At 40.7% G+C, this 18740-nt stretch overlaps 1 non-coding gene and 1 pseudogene across 2 annotated transcripts; both read left to right on the top strand.

Annotated features, from left to right (window-relative positions):
* Nucleotides 1-2480, top strand: LOC143599731 (ATP-dependent Clp protease proteolytic subunit-like; annotated as a pseudogene). The gene is made up of 3 exons (XR_013147342.1): nt 1-184; nt 973-1266; nt 1873-2480. The product of XR_013147342.1 is annotated as an ATP-dependent Clp protease proteolytic subunit-like (transcript).
* A 2825-nt stretch (nt 2481-5305) lies between these two features.
* Nucleotides 5306-5379, top strand: TRNAP-UGG (transfer RNA proline (anticodon UGG)). Its single transcript has one exon. It is a non-coding gene; the product is annotated as a tRNA-Pro (tRNA).
* Nucleotides 5380-18740: the final 13361 nt, after the last annotated feature.

The raw sequence follows: 18740 nt of genomic DNA, 5'->3' as shown, positions 1-18740 counted from the left end.
ATTGAATAAAATCTGATTAGGATAAAGTACAATATTATAAAGAAAAAGAAAGGCTTTGTTACGTTTCCACATCAAAGTAAAATATAGTACTTAGTTCTTTTTTATTTCATTTAATGCCTATTGGTGTTCCAAAAGTACCTTTTCGAAGTCCTGGAGAGGAAGATGCATCTTGGCTTGACATATAGTGCGACTTGTCAGATATATTTGGTCATATGGGATTTCCCCGTTTTCTCCCAATCGAGATATCCTCTGTTTCGCCCACGAAAGATTCATTTCATCATCAAAAATTTGGAGCGTGAAGTGCAATTAGATCCGTTTTGGGGGGGGGGGGGTTCGGATTTCTATTATCAATTAGAAGAATTTATGGTTGTCTTAGTTGGACTACTACATTGAAGTATCCAGGCTTCGTTAAAAAAAAACCAAGTGGTAATATATCTATTTCTATTTTATATCTTTATATCATAAAGTATTCCTTTTTTTAAGAAATTTTTTTTTCAAACTATTATGTTAATCAATTGAGTAATATGCATAAATCCGTCAACCTTTTTACGGAATGCATGAATTGAAAAAGGGGGGGGGATAACAAAAAGAAGTGGTAATGGGAGCATTTGTACTATATGTGCAAATCAAAATCGGGCGGATCTTTACCCGGAGCAGAGCATAAACCTAAAAAGATTAAAGAGGCCCATTTAAGAACAAGAAAATGACATCGTGATTTGGATTGGATCTCGATGAAACAATCCATCAATGAGAAGTTAATTGGATAAGTTTAATGAATTCTTTTTTTTTACGTTCGTTATAAGGAAAGGAAGACAAACTCATATTTAGTGAAAAAAATCTTTTTATTATAAGTTAGAAGGAACTTTCTATGAAAAAAGAAAAAGTATTGGAATATACACATTGATTTTTTTTTGAACCGTATGCGTTAAAAGGCGCCTGTACGGTTCTTAAAGGATACAATTTGACCCTAATCAACCGACTTTATCGAGAAAGATTACTTTTTTTAGGTCAAGAGGTTGATAGCGAGATCTCAAATCAACTTATTGGTCTTATGATATATCTCAGTATCGAGGAAGATACCCAAAAGCTGTATTTATTTATAAACTCTCCTGGCGGATGGGTAATACCGGGAGTGGCTCTTTATGATACTATGCAATTTGTGCAACCAGATGTACATACAATATGCATGGGATACGCCGCTTCAATGGGATCTTTTATCCTGGTCGGAGGAGAAATTACCAAACGTCTAGCACTCCCTCACGCTTGGCGCCAATGAGGCTTTTATTTATTTGAGAGAAAAAAGAAGACTATGCCTTCGCCATATGAAATATGAATATTAAGTAATAAAAGCATGGCACTTTGAATTCGATATAAATTTTTTTTTTGTTTTCACAACATTAGCTTATGTATCGAGAGAGTAATATGATAAAAACGTATTTCCTATTTTCTTATTTTGGAAGTCCAGTTCAGCGTCACAAACTTTTTTCACACCAGAGGTCTCTTAACAATATTTCTATTTATGTTATGGAGCGAAAAAAAAATTCTTTTTTCCTTAGTTTATTTGATCAAATAAAAAACAACTTTGGGATTGCTGAATGACAGACAAATCACAGACAAAAAAAATATAATATAATAAATATATAAAGCAACGGAGCCATCATATTATTTTTGAATTCCTCCGAAAGGAAGGGATCCTATTTTTTATTTCTTTGATGGAAGGTAAGGGTCAATTTTATTGTAGAACCGTATGCAATGCATAATACTCGTACGGTTGTTCGATTCTATCTTTTTTTCTTGTTATTCTTTTATCTTTCTTTTATCTTCCCCTCATCATGAAAAAGAGAGAAACCTTTTATTATCTTATATCATCAGGGTAATGATCCATCAACCTGCTGGTTCTTTTTTTGAAGTATCAACGGGAGAATTCATCATGGAAGTGGGAGAACTGCTGAAACTACGTGAAACCCTGACAAGGGTTTATGTACAAAGAACGGGCTAACCATTATGGGTTGTATCCGAAGACATGGAAAGAGATGTTTTTATGTCAGCAACAGAGGCCCAAGCTTATGGAAATTTTGATCTTGTGGCGGTTGAATGACAATAACCTGGATTTCGCGTCAATTCTGAAATGAACCCTGCCGAGTTGAATATTATTATTCTATGGAATCTTTATTATTCTATTGAATAAAAGTAATTCATAATCATCCGGTTAGGATCGATCTAAACCAGCCCATTATGTATATGATTCAACATGCCAACGATTAAACAACTTATTAGAAAGACAAGACAGCCAATTAGAAATGTCACAAAATCCCCCGCGCTTCGGGGATGCCCTCAGCGTCGAGGAACATGTACTAGGGTGTATGTGCGACTTGTTCAGATCATGAACTAGAACAAAGGAAAGAGAACAATGTTCGAATATCAATGATCAAATAGGATATAAAGGAAAAACAAACTATATTTCCTATCTAAAAATGGATGAAATTTATGGTTTCTGATGGTGTAAATCCACTCACCTCAATTCAAAATGAGAAGCAATTCTCCATTGGTAGCAAATGGTTATCCATTAAGCGGAGGAAATTTTAGTTAACATAGACACCTCTTGCAAGAACGGACTAACAGGGTCAGCTACCCAGCCAACCTTCATAATTAAATACCGTTACTGTATAGGTAGAGCTTGTTGTGAAAGACCTATTACTGGATAATTCATTGGTAGAGCCGAAGAATGTGAACTATACAAGTTAGCAATAACATTGATTAAATGAAGTAAAGGCTCCGGTGTATAGAGAAGACCTCACCGTTTAAGAAGTAACCATAGAAACGATGGAATCCACTATTTCTTTATCATTACTTTGATTTTTTAATACCTAGTATAGTACAATTTCGTATTTCGAGGTGAAATGCCTAGAAAAAATAAAAAATTGTGGTTGGGAAGGTTATAGTAGCCAAAGCCATTGGAATTCTTAGTTTATACATTGGAAAAATCAGTTTTGTTATTAATATACTAGGAAAGGGGCAAAAGAATAACTAAAAGAAAGGAAATCTAGGAAATCTATTAGTTATTCGTTAAAGTTTCATTTATTCAATGACCAGAATTAGACGGGGATATATCGCTCGGAGACGTAGAACAAAAATTCGTTTATTTGCATCAAGCTTTCGGGGGGCTCATTCAAGACTTACTCGAACTATTACTCAACAAAAAATAAGAGCTTTGGTTTCGGTTCATCGGGATAGGGATAGGAAAAAAATAAATTTTCGTCGTTTGTGGATCACTCGAATAAATGCAGCAGTTCGCGAAAGGGGGGTATGCTATAGTTATAGTAGATTAATAAATGATCTGTACAAGAGACAGTTGCTTCTTAATCGTAAATACTTGCACAAATAGCTATATCAAATAGGAATTGTCTTTATATGATTTCCAATGAGATCATAAAAGAAGTAAGTTGGAAGGAATCCACCGGCTAAACGGAGTTTCCCGGAGAATGAACTCCGGGAAGGTCGAATAAAAAAGAAAATCAAAATGAATAGAATATGATAAAATATGAGAAAAGAAAGTAGTCAAAATAAAAATGAATCAGCACGTTCAATAAAAAAGTTTCTTCTTCCCAGATTCTTCTTTTTTTTTTCTTATGACACGAGAATTCAATCCGGATTCTTGGATTTTGACCACAAAATAGAAATCCGCGTTTGAATTCGGATGGGGGTTTGAATTGAAGTTAATAAAGAGTAAACCTATCTTTTTCTGGCTCTAAGACTAGGAGTTCTAGTGGTCGACTCAGTTCTTTCAAATTGTTTCTCATTATTATGAAAAGGTAACAAAGATAAAATACGAGCTTGTTTTATAGCAATAGTAATTAATCGTTGTTGTTTTAAGGTCAATCTATTTACTCGTCTAGATAATATTTTTCCCTGTTCACTAATAAATCGACTAATTAAACTCATGTTTTTATAATCAATTCGATCCCCCGATTGGATCGGGGGCAAACTCTTACGAAAATATCGCTTGGATTTAAGAAAAGTTCGCTTGGATTTATCCATGGTTTGGTTAGTTTATTTCTTATCCCTAAAATTCTATTTCAGCCGGATACATAATTAGAATAAATAAATAGGATTTGGTTTGTTTATAATTATTTTTAACTATGTTAAATATGTTATATATATAATGTCATTTTTCCCTTTCCTTGCCTTGTAAGATTAAGATAATGGCGCAAGTACTCGCTTCAATCTATTTCTTTATCTCCCCGTGAATCGTATGTTTGTAACAATATGGGCAGAATTTTCGTAACTCCAATCGATTAGGCGTATTGTGCCGGTTCTTTTGAGTAATATATCTGGAAATGCCCGTTGATTCCTTATTAACACCGTTTCGAACACAAGCGGTACATTCCAAAAGAACCGGTATTCGCACATCTTTACCCTTGGCCATGAACCTCCTTTGGATTTTTCATTTACTCAACTCTTCCTCTCTCAATCCGAAACGAAAAAGAAGAAAGGAAGGAAAAAACAAAATAGAATTTGTAACTTGCTATCCTCTTATGCAAGATTTCACTACACTCAATATCGGAAATAAGATAGAAAGATTTCTAAACTTTCAAATCACAGTACAGAATTTTATATTTTATAAATAAGTATCTTATATAATACTCTTTCCCGAGAACCACTGTTTGTATTCGACTTACATAGAAATTGAATATTAATTCAATTTCAAACTGAACCCGAGTCTCACAGCTGTTGAATGCACTTTTATTCTTTCTCTTTCCTCCCTTCTTCTAAAAAAGGGAAAAAAGAGAAAAGAGGGGGCTGATATTTAATTGTATCTCTAATATTCTTTATTCCGTCCCGCGCCAATAACTAGAATGAGAACGTCAACGCATCCGGGAAAAAACGATTAATCTCTATCAATAAACCTGCCAAAGAACCGAACCATAGAGTACTTAGTACCGGTGCCACGGAAAGATATGTTTTTAGATCTCGCATTGAAAAACCTCCTTCATTTTTTCATTTTATTGTAATCAATAAGATAATACATATTTAAATGTACAATGATCTAGTAAAAAAGATTGACTTTTTGTTAAATACAGAAAAAACGTCATTTTCTTCTCCAATATTCCCCAAAAAGACTCAGTTATTTTTTCTTGGGATTCCGTTCTATATTTCATATAGATAGAAGTCTTTTGCTATTATTATATGTTAAATGAGACCAAAAAGAGGAAATGAAAAGAAAAATTATAGATTTTAATAGAAGGAGATAACGATGTGGAAAACAAGACAGGAATTCTCTACAATGACACTGTAGACCAACGGAAGGGATGTAGCGCAGCTTGGTAGCGCGTTTGTTTTGGGTACAAAATGTCACGGGTTCAAATCCTGTCATCCCTACCTATTACTTCTCCTTTGAGCAGTAATGAGGTATTTTTTAAGATCAACTCACAATGGACATATCATATAGAATCTTTCATTCTGATGACACTATATAGTATGCATATAAGATGTATTGGGGCCATCCTTTTCTTTTTTCTTTACAGTATTCTCTTTTATGATAAGAAAGCGCTCTTAGTTCAGTTCGGTAGAACGCGGGTCTCTAAAACCCGATGTCGTAGGTTCAAATCCTACAGAGCGTGATTCGGATCTTCTTCGATCGAATTCGACGGAAACACTAACTGGAACTGGAACAACAATCTTAATTTGACCTCCTGGATATTAAAGAAAGGAGGAGGTAAAAAAAGGGAATTAATCAAAGGTCCAACTGATCGCCACGCCTGTATTGTAAATATGCAGGTACAAATAATCCAGCCAAAGTAATAGGAATTAGACCTAACACGATTCCAAAAAGAAAAACTTCAATCATTTCAATTTGTTTGAAAGGAGAAAAAAGAGCTAATATCTATACCTAAATATTATCCGAATTACCACGAATCTCAATGACCAAGAATTGTTAATTGACACGATAAGTAACTAGAAATACACAGAAGTTCGCGGAAAGATTTCCTTTTATGAATTGTGCAATTCATTTCAAATAAGTCGTATCTTGCTCAGACCAATAAATAGAGCTGAGGTTATAGTTAAAGCCGTTAGTAGAAAACCGAAATAACTAGTTATTATAGGCATCAAGGAGCTAAATGAAATATGTTTTTTTTATACATATGTTTATAAAAAAGCACTTACCTGAGTTTCATTTTTTACAAAATAGGAGATAAACAAAAATACCAATTGCAAGCTTTTGATTCAAATATCATTATAGATAGCACTAACAAGGATAAAGTCACAGCTTTAGAAAAAGAAATTGATTAATCGTCTGTAACATCTACGCATACCGCGTTTGCAATCAGCGAATGCATTCTTGGATCATTTTTTAATTCAACTAATAAGAATTAGGTCGTGTAATTTCGTTTTAAAATGAAACTCTTTTCGAATCATTATGGAATCAAATTATAAAATTATTACTATTTTTTTTATCGAATCTATTTTCAATTTTAGAGCTAACAGTAATCTTATAAAACTTTTACTTTCATTTTAACTAATTAGATTTCGTAATAGGTTCACTCATATAATATCTTGAATGAATGAGAACAAAAAGTGATCACACGGTAAGTATATAGCTATTTAAATCATTATTTTCTTTGTCATATATACTATTTATAGATGTTGTCTTTTATTCTTAAAGTTGAATAATGTTATAATTTTTTTTAAACACTGTTGTAATCTTTACAAGCAGCGCCAATAGAGCAACAAAAGATAACGATGTTGAGTGAACTCGATGTTCTTATAAACGCCTATGTCTTGAAGGTGCGTATAATGAAGTTATGGTATTTAAAGGATAACAAACCCAATGAGAATGGTCCATTGAGAATATCTTAATCGATGAATAGGTAATTTATTAGTAACCCAAATATATTTTTATTTACACATTAAAAAGTTATTTTGTTTTATGTAAAACTAACGGTTTTTACTATCACCCGATACATTACGGGGCTCTTATGTTAGTTGCTCTTAGTTTGAAAAATTATGATGACCATGATCACTTTTGTAGAGAGAATTTTAAATAAAAATGTTAATTTTGTAAAAAAAAATCCATTAAGAGGCATTTAATGGGTTAATTAGCAGCTAAGTGATTTTGGAGATTGCATTCAAGTACATTTGAACTACTTTTAGTATGTTTTCAGGGTATTTTAGGTTTGTTTGCAGGTGAAGGGAAATATGTATTTTGAACGTAAGGGTATTTTAGGTATTTGCTAAAGCACAAGTAAGTAATTTGAGAATACGGGTCACTGTCAAGGTTACAAATTATAAGTTTAAATGTTAAATTGACCTAACATTTTGTTCTAAAAATCATTTTTATACACATAATATGTATAATAATATCGACATAAATCAAACACCAAAGTTTGGTTTGCAAATTATAATTTATAATTAATAATGTATAAATATATCAAAAACTTATTATAAAAGTCATAAATAAAAATCATTATATAATATAACTCAATTTACGTATTACATGTAATATCTTTTTTTTTACTTTTATTGTAACTTTCATTTGTGTGTAACACGAGCTTTCATTATTAAATATGTTATTATTTTAATGGTATATTTAATTTGGATGCTATTGTTTTATTATATTCTCAGGTGGTGAAGCAAAATGAGTTTCTTTGTAAAATGTTTGAAGAAGTTGATGGTGGTTTAATATGAAAGACCATGTTTATGTCTTTTGTTGATGTTTTTTGGTTGTTCGATGTACATTAACTTATTGTAACTTTTAACTTTTAATATCTATACAATGTAAATGGTTAATGTTTTGGCCCGAAAGTTTGAAGAAGTTTTGTGTTGCTTGAATTTGTTGTTTAAATTTATTATGTTTGTTGACATGTTTTTCCACCATGTGTAATACGGGCTATACCCTAGCGTGAGATTATAGCAAACTTTACCGTTATTTCAAGGGATAGATAGTATGTTCTCACTTCGTCTCTAAAATAACTTATTTTTTTACATGTAAAGTGTAATAAGGCCGGATAACATAGATTGTGGCTAAGGTGATAATAATGAAAAAAAGAAGCAACTTGATGAGGTGAGTGTTAATAATATAGTAAAAGTGTATATCTATTGAAAGTACGCATAGGGTTTTCTAAAATGTATTTATGTAAATACAGACCTAAGGTAAAGGCAAAACAAATGGAAAGGAAATACTAAGGTAAGATGAGATATTTTGAAGAAGCTAGCATTATGGTCCCAAGACAAATTTATGACAAAAATATATGCTCCCCTAAGAGTAGATAACTTTGAACCCACGACTCTATTTACTCATATTTTTGATCCTGTCCCTGGAGAATTACAAGTCTAACAAGTCCATATAATCGGCTCAAACCATATCAATTGAGATCTACCTCTTATGCTTCTTCCATTCGAAATTAGGGTAGAAAGTTTTCTCTAGTTTTGTAATATGTCTCCTCCGTAAATGAGTAAACCATTTCAATCCTCATCCTTTATTTTATACAAGATACATGTCACCCTAACTTTTCTTGAATCACTTCATTTCTAATCCAATCCAACCTTACATATCCACTTCAACATCAATCACCTCTGCTACTATTGTCTTTTGTGCTTACGTTTTCTTTGTGTCCTCATCGAGAACCTCTGTTACGCAATACTTAGGTAGATGTAGTCCACTTGCACCAAACCGTGGGCTACATCACCATCTATGTCCCCGTCACTATGGACAAACGACTCTAAATACTTGAAATTGGTTCTTTGTAGGACAAGTTGCCGTTCAATAGTAATTCACCAATTTGAGTGTCATCCTCAATATATACACCACTTAAGTTACATTGATCATACTCAGTTTTAAAGTCATTTATCCTTAAACTTTTACACTATGGGGTTATTCACTCTTGATAATCAAGTTAACGCAAGCAACAACCTTCTTAACCTTTTGAAGAAACGTGGATCGACTCACTGGTAGACGATCTACTTTCCTCGGGTGTGATTATGCTATTTCACCGATAGTTTCTCTTGGATCTGGGTTCTTCCACCTACAAAATGAACAGCACCGTAAACTTACCCCTCAGAAAGGGACAGAGGGGTCCTCTTTGGGGTAACCCTCCGGTGTGAGAATAAGTATTTGTGGGAGAAGATAATAATATGTGAGAGTAAGGAATTTAGAGTGTATTGCTTAATAGCTGAATACTCTGTGATTGTATGTTATCAGGTGATATTTGATGATCCTTCCTTGTGGAGTTGATGCTGTATTTATAGTGCTAGGGTTTCCACTGATTGGGCTCAGACCCAATTAGGGTTTTGTTGGCCTCCTCCAATTGCTTGGCGCCACGTGTCCTTGGGGACACCTGGTGCTTTTTCATTGGTTGTAATCACGTGGTAGCACATGGTTTATGCTGAGTTGTCCACCTTTCATTTGGCAGCTGTCAACATCAGCATATTCTTATTCCTTAAAAAGATACCTTCTGGAAGGTTGTCTGACGTGCACAATCAAGGTTGCCCTAATCCTGATTTGGATAAGGACGAGGTTGATTATGTGCATGTGTGATATGCGCCAATCCTGAGGATGCGCGAGGTCTTCTCTTTATTCTCACGCGCAGATGTTTCATGCGCAGATGTGATATGCGCCGCGCGCTGATGTGCCACGTGCATATGTGATATGCATGAGCATATGTGATGCGCGAGCATATGTGTGGCTGGGCATATGATGCCTGAGCATGTGTGATGCCTGAGCATGTGTGGTGCCTGGGCATATGATGCCTGAGCATGTGATGCATGAGCATATGTGATATGCGCCATGCGCGTAGGTTTTGGCTTTGTGCCTTCATAATGTCTTGATTTCAAGCTTCTTGTCTATATCTTGTGGGTTGACCCGCCTTGCTCGGTGTTGAGGCGGGTACATACCTCTTCAAGCCCCCCCAGTCTAATGTGTGTCTTGTCTCGCGCGCGCGAGGCAAGATAGATATTAGACTTATCAGTTTGGTCTTTTAGTAGTGGTTTGTCTTTTTCTTCTTATTATTCATCGTTGCGCGAAATTCTATCCTTTTGGTTACATGCGAACCGTCCCTGAACGTGGTTGGTTGTTGCTGACATGCGTCAGTGATGGAGACGTGTCAGGCCTTTCGTGTGCTCGAGGTGCTACAGTTGCCTTTCGTGTCCCCTCATATGCTGTCAAGGACACGTGTCGCGCTCGCGTTGGTCCGTTCCTGCGAGTGGTGGCGCGTGAACTCTGGCAACAGCTGTATTATTTCTTTTCGTGTCCCCTCACACAGTGTGATTGACACGTGTCGCGCTCGCGTTGGCTATCACCTGCGAGTGGGGGCGCGTGAAGTCCGATCAGCACCCATATTTGTCTCTCCTGGGCCTATAAAAGCCAACCCTTAGAGGTTTTTTATCCTTCATCTTCTTGTTTATTATTCAGAGCTTTTGTTTCTTTGTCTTCTGATTACCTTTGTTATTCAGAAGCAATCTTCGTTCGTTGTCACAGTTGTATGTCTGATAGCTCAGACAACACAATCTCCCCCATCCATTGCCGTGTGAAATCGTTAGTGATGTCGACGTTGAAGAAGACCATCAAGGGGAAGAAGGCTGCTGAGGTCTCATCGGAGGAGGTAGGGAGGACCAAAGCTGTGAAGAGGTGGAATGAAATCCCCTGCAAATTGAGGCAGGCTGATCTTGACAGCCTTATCGCCTCTCAGGGGTTTCTCCCTGTGTTTGGCTGCATGTTGCCTGGGGCCGGGCAAATGGCGGCGGACCCGCCTGCCGGCTATATATCCCTATATAGCCATTTTTTCACCCACTGCAACCTTCGTCTCCCGATGACAAGGTTTGTGGGTGCACTGCTTAAGTTCTATGGGATTCATATATCCCAAGTCCATCCGTTTGGACTTGTGCGCATGACTCACTTTGAGTTCATGTGCAAATCCCAGCGCGAGGAGCCCACCCCTCGGCGCTTTCAATTTTTTTACAAGCCCAAGATCCAAGATTCTTGGTTCTCCTTCATTCCTCGCAGTCAGAAGGTGAAGTGCTCCACTGTTTCATTCAAGAGCCTTCATGACTGGTCTGAGAGGTTTTTTTACATAAGGGCTGGTGTAATCCCCATCCGTATGACCATGCGCTCGATCTCTTCTGCGCCTGCGGATGTGGGTGTCCTCAAGAACCCAACTGGCGCCTGGGTTAATAAGCTGACCGCTGAACCATCCCCCGCCAAGAACATTTGTGAGGAGGCGCTGGTGGGGGTTGGTATGAGCAAGAGGTGGGCGAACAGCGCGCTTGAGCCCGTTATCCAAGTCGACGGGTTATGTAAGTTAATCTCATTGCTTTATTTTTGCGCGAATATAATTCCTTTTTTGCTGATATCATTTGACTTGTTTTGTGCAGTCACCAAGGAGTATATCCACGCCGCATATGATGAGCATATGGAGGGTGGCTCCATCGCGCTCGGCGCTGGGGAGGTTGGTTTCCCTGATCGCTTTGATGACATGTTCATCCCTGTTGATCTGGGATTTGTCCTCGACAGCGATGCGCCTGGTAAGCCTTTGTAGTTATGCATTTTCCCTTATAATACCAAATTTTGCTAACACTTCTGTTGTGTGTATTGTAGATGTGCTCGAAAATTACGAGCTGGAGCTCGCGGAAGAGGAGGAGGAAGAGGAGGCGCCCCAACTAAAGCGTAAAGCTAAGGGGAAAACTGGCGCAGGGGCCAGTAAGAAACAGAAAAAAGATGTTGCCCCTGTTGTTCAGGATCCTCCTACTCAGGCGGGGGGATTTAGGAAAACCCAGGAATTTACTACCAAGGTTTCCTTGGCTTCCCTGCCTCAAAAAGTGGGCAGACCTCCTGTCCACTTGAGGTATGGTGGCGCTACCTCCTCCCTTCCCGCGGCGGAAAAGGGAAGCGGTGTTGCGCCCTCGACAGGTATACTTTCCTTATCTTTTGCTTATCTTTTATGGTTCTATGAGCGCGATTCTGATAGAATTACTAATGAATCTTTGCTCACTCAAATGTTTGTAGATCCGGCGTCTGCGCAACCTGATGCCGAGGCTGCGCCGGAGGTCGATTCGAAGTCCCCTGTTTTACCCTCAAAGAAGGGTAGAATGGACTTCATGGCGATGTTTGCTTCGCGAACGGAGTTGCGCCAAGGTACGTATTGCGCTCTTTTTTTTTTTTTTTTTTTCTGACTTTCTTTTAGATCAAGTCATGAACCATTTGTTGTTGTTGATTTTTTCATAGAAGCCGTAGCTGGCGCACAAGCTTCTGGCTGCACTCCTGGCGCTGGCGCCAGCGCCGCTGGCTCTGCTCCTGCTCCTGCAAGCGACGAATCTCCCCTCATTGGGATTACTAAGGAGCAGGAGGCCGTTTTGCGCGCCGATCTGGCGGCGCCGAGACCTCCCTCACCTCCTCCTGCGCACATCCCTCCTCGCGAGACCGATTTTGATTCTAGGTCGCAGGAGAAGAGGCCTATTTCAGAGGAGGATGAGGAGGTTCATGCTGAAGACTCCGATGGCGCCCGCGCCAGCCCTGCAGCGCCACGAGGTTTCGCGGCGGAGCCTTCTCGTGGGGCTGGCGCTGACTTTTCTGCTTCATCCCCACAGGTATAGGTTCTTTTTTGCCTCGCTGCGCAGGCTTCCATCTTAATGTTTTGATGACTTAGATAATTTCTTTGTTTTTGCAGGAAGCCGATCACACTTACCGCCCGAGATGGAATATTACTGAAGATAGCACATTTCAGTCCATGGGGGTGTGTGCGGAATTCTGGGCTCATGCTGTGCCTCCATCTGAAAGGAGGTTCCAGGAGGACCGCGCTCGCGACGACCTGCTCAATGATCATATGTTTGCTGGGTCGGCCTTCATTGCTGCCTCCCAAGAGCTTCGCTCTGATTACGTAAAAGTACGTGATGCTCTTGCGGAAGCCAAGCAAGAGGCTAAGGTGTCTGCTTGGCATCTTTCTGATGCTCGCGAGAGAGCTGAAAAGCTCCAAGCCGAGCTCAGTGAGAACAGAGCAAGTGCCAACAGCGCCTTCGTGAAGCGCGGGCATGAGCTTCAGGCGGCGCGGGAGAAGCTGCAGGCGGCGGAGGCGGATGCGGCCAAGTACGCGCGCAGAGCGCGCGACTTGGAGCTGGAGGCGGAGGCGCGTGACCAAGCTCTTGTCCAGTCTATCACTGAAAAATCATCACTGGAGAGTGAAGTTGCGCGCCTGAAGAGGGAGCTGGCTGCCGCGCAGGCCGATAAAGATGATGCCCTGGCGACGGCAGCGTCTAGCCATGAAGCACTTGATGCTGCGCGGGCGGAAAAAGAATAAATCTTGGCGGCAGCAGCGTCCGACAAAGAGGAGCTAAAAAAGACTAAGGAAACTGTTGAGTTATTAAACTCTCAGGTTCCTGCCCTCGAGACGTCTGTTGCTGGCCTCGCGCAGGATCGCCAATGGCTAATCTCATAGGGCATGACTCGTTGCGCTTTCGCGATGAAATACTCCGACGAGTTTCAGGCCCTTGTGATGGACTGCAACGCTGCCGCGCGCTTGGTGGGGCGAGCTGAAGGGTTCACGGATGGTTATGAATATGGCATGTTGAAGAAGAACCCATCCGAGTACCCTTATCAGAGCGACGCTGCCTGCGCGGAAATGGCCGCGATGGGGGAGAAGTATTTGAATACTCCCATTCCCATCCTTGCACAGGTATTTTAACCTTAACGAGATAAACTTGACTTATTTTCCAAGTCCTTTTATACTCATATTTTTCGTTATGATTTGCAGATATCCGCACTTGCTGACCAGCCCGATCTCGCCGCGCTAAAGAAATTACTTGACGAGTGCGAAGGGGCTGGTGGCGGCGATGATGGCGCGGGGAATGCTGGCGTTGCTAGCGGCTCTGGCGTGGCCAAAAGATCCGCTCCTGACACTGTTGTGCTAGAAGACTCCATTCAAGACGAAGAACTTGACTATGGTCAGTTTGGAGATGACGAGGAGCAGGATGCGCCAGATGCCGAGGGCGATGATGAGGATGATGAAGAGGCTGATGTCAACGTGGAGACTTGAGAAGCCCTTCATGTTTTTTTTTTATTTGTAGTTTGTATCTCATCTTGTAAACTTGTAAATTTCCATGCTTTGGAATGAAATTTTGTTTTCCCTTCTTCGCATCTTGCGCATTCGCATTCATCTCTTTATATCGCATGTTTGCTTGTCGAATATAAGATATGCTTGCACGTTGGAATAAGAACAAGGTTGTAAGGAATTTATTATACTTAACCCTTGTCATATTGTAAGTGATTTTGCCATATCTTGATTATGTTGACACGTGTCTTGGCGCTTTCATTATTCCTCTTTTGCGCGACGTTATCGCGCGTTTATGGAATTATGAGTTTTTTAGCCTTTACGTGTCAATATGTGTTACTCAGATATCCATTACAGTTTTATGCGCGACCCCAACCTGAGACCTTAACAACTATGTTTTGGCATTTGCTTTGCCTTAGTTGTGTTTAGGTGTTTTATGGTCAGGCTGCGCAGTATGTAGGATGGATGTTGTGAGTGATTTGAGCTAAGGCTCACATTATTGGGCTAAGGCCCTGACGTTTTAGAGTTAAGACTCTTTAACGCGTTTGCGCATGTATGTTTTACTTCGTTTTATTTTGTTTTGATGTCAATACAATGTTATCATATTGCTCAAAATTAATAAAGGGAAGTGTGAAACATGTATGCGAAAGGTAATAGAATTGGGCTAAGGCCCTGACGCTTTAGAGTTAAGACTCCTTAACGCGTTTGAGCTTGAAGCTCGCGCATGTATGTTTTACCTCGTTTTATTTCGTTTTGATGTCAATACAATGTTGTCATATTGCTCAAAACTAATAAAGGGAAGTGTGAAACATGTATGCAAAGGGTAATAGAATCCACATTAATAGAAGATAGCGCGTATCATTATTCATAATGGCTTAAAAAGCCTTAATTACAAACTTGACATTTACATGAAACATTTTCTAAGCTGTGCCGCGTTCCATGCGCGCGGGATCTTCTTTCCATTCAAATCTGTTAAAGCATATGCGCCTTTCCCCAATTCTTCTGAGATTTGATAAGGTCCCTCCCAATTGGGGGACATTTTTCCCGGGGGTATCGCGCGGCTAGCTTCATTGTTTCGAATGACAAATTCATTTTTCTTGAAGTGGCATTCTTTCACGCGCTGGTTGTAATATTTTTCCAGCTTTTTCTTGTACTTGGCTTCACTGATGATAGCCGCCTCTCTGCGCCCTTCAAGTAAGTTGAGATCCAACCTCCTTTCGCGCTCGTTATCAGTCTTGTTCATCATGAGCACTCTATGGGATGGGCATCCAATTTCTGCTGGAATCATTGCCTCTGTTCCATAGGTTAGGCTGAACGGGGATTCGCCATTGCTGGTTTTGCTTAATGTCCTGTGTGCCCACAGGACATTAGGTAGCTCTTCAACCCACGAATGGGATTCTCCCTCCAACCTTTTCTTCAGCCCATTTAACAAGCTTTGATTCGCGCGCTCCACTTGGCCATTCCCCTGAGGGTGATATACCGAAGTGAAGATTTGGTTGATGCGCAATTCCTTGAGCCAGCTGGATATCTTCTTGTCAGTGAATTGCTTGCCATTATCGCTCACAATTTCCATGGGCAATCCAAAACGGCATATGATGTGGCTCCAGATAAACTGCTTCATCGCTTCGGCTGTGATTTTTGCTAGTGGCTTGGCTTCAACCCATTTCGTGAAATAGTCTACTGCCACTACCTAAAATTTTACCCGCCCTTGCGCTTGCGGAAGGGGACCCACAATGTCGATTGCCCATTTGTGGAAAGGCCATGCAGAGGTCACTGGAATTAGGTTGTTCTTTGGCCGCATGGTGTTTGGCGCATAGCTCTGACATGCTTTGCATTTTTGGATCTCTTTTAGAGCGTCCAAGTACATGCCAGGCCAATAGTAACCTGCGCTCATTGCCTTGGCAACCACCATGCGCGGGCCAGCATGTATTCCACAGATTCCTTCATGTATCTCTCTGATCACATAGCTTGCTTCCTCAGCATCTAGGCATTTCATGAGCGGCCCAAGATAAGAGCGTCGATATAATGTACCATCAAGCAGTTCATAATTCTGCGCCTTTTGTCTTAGCTTCCTCGCTTGCACGCGATCATCTGGTACCTTTCCCACCTTCAAGAATTCCATTATTGGAGTTATCCATGATGAAGGGGTTGTATGAGTTACCAGGACAGACTTTGCTACCACCGACGGATTGCTCATTACTTCTACCCTGACATCTTTGCCAAAGTGATCAAAACTGGTTGATGCCATCTTACTCAGCGCGTCTGCAGATTTGTTTTCACTGCGCGGAATATGAATAATTCTGAAGCAGTCAAATTGCTCGATGAGCTTTTTCGCCTGCTCTAGATATAGAGGCATGGTGTTCTCCTTGGCATCATAAAGGCCATTGACCTGTGCTGCTACCAAGTATGAATCAACATGGGCCTCTAGCTTTTTAACTCCGAATTTTTGCGCGATGCGCAGGCCAGCCAGCAGGGCTTCATACTCAGCCTCATTGTTGGTGCTCTTGAAGTCCAACCTGATGGCGTAAGTATATTCATGATTCTCTGGATCCACCAGTTTAAGGCCTGCGCCGGACCCTTCGTTGTTTGAAGCTCCGTCAGTGAACAATCTCCACACATTTTCTTCGTCATTGGATCGCGGAGGATCTACCTCGCGCTGAGCCTCTTCAATTTTTCCTTCGGGGACCTCGGCAATGAAATCAGCCAAGACTTGTCCCTTTATTGCTGGACGGGGCTTATAGGCGATCGTGTGCTCGCCTAATTCCAGCGCCCACTTTGTCAGCCTTCCTGAGAGCGCGGGGCGCCGCAAAACTTGCTGGATGTTGTAACCAGTCAGAACTTCAATGGGATGACCATTGAAATATCTATGAAGCTTGCGCGACGCGTGTGTTAGTGATAGAACTAACTTTTCCATGATGGAGTAGCGCGTCTCAGGATCTGTCAGCACCCGACTCACATAGTATATTGGCGTTTGGATTCCCTTGCGATCCACCAATAATACTGCGCCGATGGCGCGCTCTCCTGCTGATAGGTATAATGTCAAAGTTTCACCAGGCAGTGGAGCTGTGAGCGCGGGCAGATTTATCAAACATTCTTTTATCTCCCTGAAAGCTTGCTCGGCCTCAGGAGTCCATTTGAATTGGCTTTTCTTTAAGCAATTCCTCAATGTGTTGACAAATGGGGTAGATTTGCTTGCATGGTTCGCTAGGAACCTGTTGATTGAAACCAATCTACCATTCAGCTTCTGGACTTCTTTCATGGTGGATGGCGAAGGCATGTCAAGGATGGCCTCCACCTTCTCAGGGTTCACCTTGAAACCATTCTTGGTGACCATTACACCTAGAAATTTTCCCTCTAGTACGCCGAAAGTACATTTGCTCGGATTGAGCTTCATGTTAACTTCTTTTAGGCGCCCAAGGGTTTCTTCGATGTCTTTGAGCATTTGCTTTTCCTCCCTGCTCTTGATCACCAAATCATCCACATAGACTTCTAGGTTTCTTCCGATTTGCTCGCTGAAAACGGCATCCATAAGTCTTTGGTAGGTGGCGCCCGCATTCTTCAAACCAAAGGGCATTTTTGTGTAACAAAAAACACCATTGTTGGTTCTGAAGGCGGTCTTGTCCTCATCTTGTGGTGCCATTTGAATCTGGTGATAGCCCTTGTAGGCATCCAGGAAACATTTTAGTTTGAATGGCGCCACGGAGTCCACCTTTGCATCGATGTTTGGTAGGGGGTAACAATCCTTTGGGCACGCTTTGTTGAGGTCCTTGAAGTCAATGCACATCCTCCATGACCCGTTACTTTTCTTTACCATCACAGGATTGGCTACCCATGTCTGGTATCGTATCGGGCGGATGATGTTTGCGCGCAGTAAATCCTCAACCTGCTCATTCATGGCCCTCGCTTTCTCATCCCCCATGACTCTCTTCTTTTGAGCAATTGGCTCTACAGACTTGAAGGTGTTGAGAGAATGCTGAGCCAGGTCTCGCGGAACCCCAGTCATATCAGAGTGTTGCCACGCGAAGACCGACATATATGCTGTGAGCAATCTTTTCATTCTCACCCTCGTGTCGTATGATATCGTTGCGCCAATTGTGATCTTCTGCTCCGGGGATTTTGGATTGAGAATCCATTCCTCTGGCGCGTTGTCTGCCATTGGAAGTTTCATTCTCCCCTCCCGCGGAGTACTTGTCACTGCGCACAAATGATCCCGGTATACAAAAGTTACACCTGTTGGTGTTGGGAACCCCAACGCGCCGTGCGCTGGCGACGGTATGGCGTTAAATTGGGCAATCGTTCCCCTACCCAAGATCATATTGTGGCAAGAAGTGGTGGGCAAGACCAAGAAGTTGACAACTTCGGCTCGCTTGTGTGTCTCATCCCCCATGGTTAGTTCAAATTGTATTTGACCTAGGGGATGAATGATTTCATTGGAAACACCAGAGATCGGTGCATTCACAATTTCAAGCCTTGCTTGGTCTGCCGGATCCAGTTTCCTGAAACATTGCTCATACATTATGTCTGATTCGCTGCCAGTGTCCACCAGGACTTTTGACACTTCGTAATGAGCAATGTGTGTAGTGATAACAAGAGGACTGCTAATGGAAGGGCCTCCCCTGATTCTTGGGAAGATGACTTGTTGCTCGCGCCAATCTCCTTGGATTTGCGCGCTTCTTTTTCTTGATATTTGCCCTTGCCTTCCTC

The sequence above is a fragment of the Bidens hawaiensis genome, unplaced genomic scaffold (genome assembly GCF_021521415.1).
Source record: "Bidens hawaiensis isolate Kalapana, Puna unplaced genomic scaffold, B.hawaiensis_p1.1 tig00001920_1, whole genome shotgun sequence".
In the NCBI taxonomy this organism is placed as follows: Eukaryota; Viridiplantae; Streptophyta; class Magnoliopsida; order Asterales; family Asteraceae; genus Bidens; species Bidens hawaiensis.
This window is presented reverse-complemented; position numbering and strand designations above follow the sequence as displayed.